The sequence below is a fragment of the Cupressus sempervirens genome, chromosome 5 (genome assembly GCF_028749045.1).
Source record: "Cupressus sempervirens isolate cs-2001-9-10 chromosome 5, ASM2874904v1, whole genome shotgun sequence".
Taxonomy (NCBI): domain Eukaryota; kingdom Viridiplantae; phylum Streptophyta; class Pinopsida; order Cupressales; family Cupressaceae; genus Cupressus; species Cupressus sempervirens.
The window spans coordinates 415,163,026-415,169,025 of record NC_143122.1 but is presented as its reverse complement, the minus strand read 5'-3'; positions in this window follow the sequence as shown (position 1 = coordinate 415,169,025).

The following is a 6,000-nucleotide window of genomic DNA, read 5'->3' as shown; positions in this document are numbered from 1 at the left end:
ATGTAGACCTCCTATGTACATGTATGTGCTCTTGTGAAAAACAAAAGAAAAATATTTCCATTAACTAAGTGCATGATAGTATAAGACCCATATCAATGAGATTGACCATTGTATATTCATTTTATTGACAATGATGTCCTTTTATCTATAATATTGAAATCATATGTGATAAGTTACATAATATATTTATGTTGTTCTTGAGTGTTGCAAATAATACAAACCAAATTTAATGTATATTTGAAATATATATATATATATAATCTCCATTTGAATATGTCAATTAAATCAAATTTATATAGAGGAATAACCGAGAGAAACAACCTTACGAAACAATAATAAGAAAATAAGAGTTTATCCGAGCATAATAAAATCTTCTTTTTATTTTTATTATTTTACTCCATGGAAGACAATCCAGTGAAAATATTCTAGTTTATAGTTTTGTCCTTCTTATAGTCTAGTTCTCTTAGGGGCAGTGAGAGAGAGGTTACCATAAAAAATCAACAATGGATAAAAAATCAACAGCAATGAATAAAAAAGTATTAAGTATCATAGACTATGTGTTCTAATGGTGCGAAAGAAAAACAAACAACTAGTTATCGAAATGTCCTCCTCCGCTCCGCTATTCCATTTCATTGATTACTACTTTTGCTTGAATTCAATGGAAAGGCATGCTGCATTGAAACATGAAAGGATTGAGGAGAACCATGATGAAAGCGAGAGGTTCTATGAGGAACCAGAAGTTAGCCCAAGAAAGAGACTTCGCAAGGAGACTTACAATTTGAACGGGCAGAAGGACAATTGCTGTTGCAGACGTGGATGGACTATGGTGAGAGCGTAGAGAAGGAAAGAAGTTATCTTTTGGGAAAAAACTGAATTTGTTTATGAGCTCGGTAAAGCACCTGTAGTTAACCAAGTTGTTGATTTTAACTTACTCTTGAAGTGGAATAAGGAATGCAGCCTCTTGCACTTCCTTCCTCTCTCATTGATTGAAATGATGTTGTAATCAAAGACATATAATTCAGAGTGAATTCTTATGATTTTGACTATTTACCTCAATTTTTTTACCAAGTTTATTATGGTCACATCTTACGATTTACTACCGACTATTTTTTTTGCTTTTATAATAGAATTATTAATAGTTTGTCTCTATTAATATTATAGCATTAAATAGTCTATTGTTTTTTATTTAATAAAAAGTGGCATGTCACTGAAATTATATATAATCATAAACTTGTTGAATGGCTCATGAAGGGAAGAATCCAACAAGAAACTCTCCAATTGTTACCATGTACAAAATAGAAAGAAAGATATATGGTATCAAATACAAAAACCTAAACAAACAAGAGAGTGACTAGGACCCTTATACACATGGGTTTACAATTTAGGTCTCTCAAAAACTATTACAAACTCAAATATTCACATATTAATAATATACCATGAGAATTAAAACCAAGTCACCACCACACTTTTCTTGATTGCAATCTCAAAACTGTACCAATCCCCCACTTACTATTGTGCCCAAAAAAAAATAAAAATTATAGCCTTATATACCCACAAAATCTCTTAACCATTGCCTCAAAACCAATTATTTACAAAAAAATTGCCCTTGGTCAAAAAACAATCTAAAACCATACACAAGGATCAGGCAAAATAATCACCCAAAAATAGTTTCTTGAAATCCTTCATCAAATTATCAACATATCTTCCAAAACAAAAAAAATTCCCTTAAGCTAGCTCCCAATCCATCAGCGCCAGGTCAGCTTCTGCTGAAAGCTCCAATTGCACTAATGGATGATTTGTTTGCATAATGTTAACCATGCTTTGCTATGAACCTCTCGAAGACACTCTACTTACCAAATTAACCAAACTACTCCCCACTTCCTCATGACCATGTTTAATTAGTTAATCTAAAAACTGCACCTTATCTTTCATAATCTATGTGAGCAAGCATCCGTAGATTTCCCTCCACCATCGCTTTCCTAAATGATGAAAGGACCTATAAAAACCTACCTTCATTACTCCCTAGCTAGTTTTCAAAAATGCCCCCAATTGGAGCCAGTCTCGCAGCAATGTCATAATTTCTAATGGCCTCCCTAATCTTTGACTTCCTAACAAAGCTACTTCGAAGAGCTTTATCAATAATATGTTCAACTACACCCATGTCTAGGAGAACATCCATAATATAAGTCAGGAAATATGATAGCACTTGTGATGGAAGAATGGGTCTTGACAGAGCTTAATAAATCACCTTTGACCCTAGAATGCCCATAAAACATCTTTGGCATACATTGCACTCCATATAAAAAACCTCTTGTAAAACTTGAATTGTCACCCAACCTTGTACTTACATTTCCCAACCTTTACTCTATATACAAACTCTGAAAACTTTTTTTGCTTCCTCTATATATCACCTTTAACCATACACTTCTGAATATCTAGCAAATTGCCTACCCAAAATCTTTAGCCAAATGCAATGCAAAAACATTAAATGCCATGTCCTTAAATACTACCATCACACAACCACCCATCAATAACAATCACAAGTTTTTGCCACCTATCTATGACAAAATCTTGTACCACCATGATGAAATCCCTGTGATTGCTTTGAAAAATTTGGATCACACAAGTTGATCTCACAAAGTGTACTTCCACTATCTACTTGTTTAACTATCATTAACCCAAAAACGTCAGAAAAATATTTTTAATTATGACTTAGAATGCCACTTTCATACTTAGACAACTTCCCAGTGAGCTTAATAGTCATTTTATTTTTGTAAAGAACCACATGATGCTAGATTGAAATAAGACCAAGTAGCTTATTTATACACAAATTTGGAATTCTACTTGTCCGAATGACAAAAACTTACCCCAACTCTCATATAATTCATAAGATTACACACCTATTGCCCACCTTTAATTGTAAACATAAACTCCATCTTACCTCTATTGATTTACCACAATAGAGAATATAAATTGTTTATCCTGAGTAGTTTCCATAAATAAATTAGGAAAACTTCCTACACCAAAACACTTTATACTTGTTCCTACTCCCTATAAATCACAACCCAAATTAGACAAGTTATCTGCTACCAGATTGAAATAAGACCAAGTAGCTTATTTATACACAAATTTGGAATTCTACTTGTGCAAATGACAAAAACTTACCCCAACTCTCATACAATTCATAAGATTACACACCTATTGCCCACCTTTAATTGTAAACATAAACTCCATCTTACCTCTACAGATTTACCACAATAGAGAATATAATTGTTTATCTTGAGTAGTTTCCCTAAATAAATTAGGAAAACTTCCTACAACAAAACTCCTTATACTTGTTCCTACTCCCTATAAATCACAACCCAAATTAGACAAGTTATCTGCTACCTGATTCCCTGCTCTCAGGGTATGAGAAAAAGATAAAACTTTAAATATGTCAATTATATTCCAAGCTTTTTGCAATATGTAACCAAACTTCTAGTTTCCTACTTTTCTCTGTAAACATGAATTGATCACCAAAATAGAATTGCCCTCAATATGAATATTTTTCATTCGCAGTCTTGATGCCAATTCAACCCCAAATAAAAGTACCAAGGCTTCTGCATAATTATTTGTACTTGCCAGTATCTTGTGTGCTATCATTTGCACCATATTTCCTTCATGATCACTAATACACACCCCTATCCCCAAAGCTCGTAGATTACCTCATGAGCAACCATCAAAATTCATCTTTAATACTCCCACATTCAGAGGTATCCATCTCACCTCCGTCCTGTTTGATTTTAAAGTTGGTCCCAAGGCAATAAAGCTATAACTCAGAGATGATAAATTTCTCTAACTATTTGACAACAAAATATCACAACCTATACTACTTAAGTGCTCATTTGTTTTTCTAACATATGCTAAAACTGCTTCTATGACAGATGATTCTATAACTACTAATAATCTTGCAATATTTGAATGTTGATGCATACAAATTTTCTTATTCCTTTCTCACCATAAAGCACAAACTATTAATACTCGAATACATTTCCAAATACAAGAATAGAAGGAATGCTTTTCTGGACATGGCCAATCCATAAATACATCCCATAATGTATTTGGTAATGGCATCGTGATATTTAATCTCTAAAGAATGAAGAACCAACATTTTAAAGCCATTTTACAATGGATGAACAAATGATCAACTGATTCAAGTTCCCTTGAACACAAAACACATTATAAATTTTTCACTATGTTTAATTTTCCAATCTATCACCAATCAAAATTCTCTTCTTACAGGCCAACCAAGCAAAGCATCCAACCTTTGGCAAAACAGCTGGGTTCCAACTGAACTAGACTTTTCTAGCTAACTAATCCTAAAATAGGGTCCACAAACTAAAAATAATCTAGGACATAGTTTCCCCAATGAGCACAAAAAATATGTTTCCAAGCCCCTAAGGAGTGAGATATAATTAAGGTAGGAAAGGCATTCCATGAATCCTCCCAAAAAAGGGCCCTAGCCCCATTATTGATTTTGCAACAAAGATATCTAGTAACCAAATCATGAGATTCCACCATAAAGTTGCAAATCGCTGAACCTTTAGTAACTAAGCTAGAGTACAAATCCTAGATGGTTCTAATGTGTCTAAATACTTCTTATTGGAAATACAAATGGGAAATGTATACTTCTGAGGGGGGTGGGGGGGTGTGAATCAGAAGTACCAATCTCTTTCCAACAAAACTTTTAATCTATAAAACAATGCATGCATAAAAATATTGAACTAACATGTAATTTAAATGCATCCACATAAAAACTTAACACCATATATGATTACCTAGAAACCCTCCAATGAGAAGGTAAAAATGGAGTGGGAATGACACCTCACTACTATAGTAATAAAGTTCACCTGTTAAGGTTACATTATTTAACCATTTTCATGATCTTCCCTTTGAAAGGCCTGCGGGCTGTTAAAGGCTTACAAATTATTGTTAGATCCTACCATGTTAAAGGATTTTAATACCCTGTTAGTAGTGTGCCTAGTTAAAGGACTTTAGAACACTCACTTGGAATGTCACCCTGTTAAAGAATTTCTCAATGATTGTTAAATCACCTTAATACAAAGGATTTCATCTTGGTGATACAGTTGTTAGAAAGTACAGTAGAATGTTTGATCTGTTGCAATTACAATATGGTATTGCTGATTTCAGAACTCAATTCAGTCCTCCTTAATCCTTTCTAATTTGATATGGAATTTTTGTATCATTGATCGTCTATTCTACAAACCAATTCTACAATTCTATCCTTCTTCTAAGTCACCTTGAATATATGCTGATCAATTCACCCCTTTCACTACTATAATCACCTTCTTGCATGCATTCTCTAATGCTCTTTCTCATTCATACCCTTAAATCAGGAGGGTTTGTCTCCCTTTAAAAAGAGTTTGGTGGCTTAGGTTTAGGTATTAATCTAGGATTGAGATTCATCAAATTTTTCCTCTCAAATCTTTCCATTTTTCTGGTTGGTTTCATGCTGATCACATACGAAATCCAAATAGATTCAATTTTATCTTCAAAGCTTCAAGATCTATCCATATGTCAGCTTGAAAATGGTTTACATAGTTGTTTGTGTCTTTACAAACAACTAGGTTATTTCTGTATTACTTGACACTTGTTAATACTAGTGCTCGAAACATACTATAATTCTTTCTGGCTCAAGACTTGAACTTTCTTGGCACTTTAAAATTTCTCAGCTCTGTCTATTTTCTCAACACTCATTGCAACTTGACATCTATACATATTATACTAGTCATATGTTACTAACTTGGCATGAACTTAGTAAATTTCTCAAGTGTGTTGACACTCAATTATCAAAGCCAATTTGAGATCAACAATCTCCTCCTTTGACATGAGTGGCAAAAACACTTAACTATACATGATGAATCTAATCTCCTTGAGTATAATATACATCCAATTTGGCATATATACAAAACTTCAGAAAAAGGTGTGGAAAATTTTATA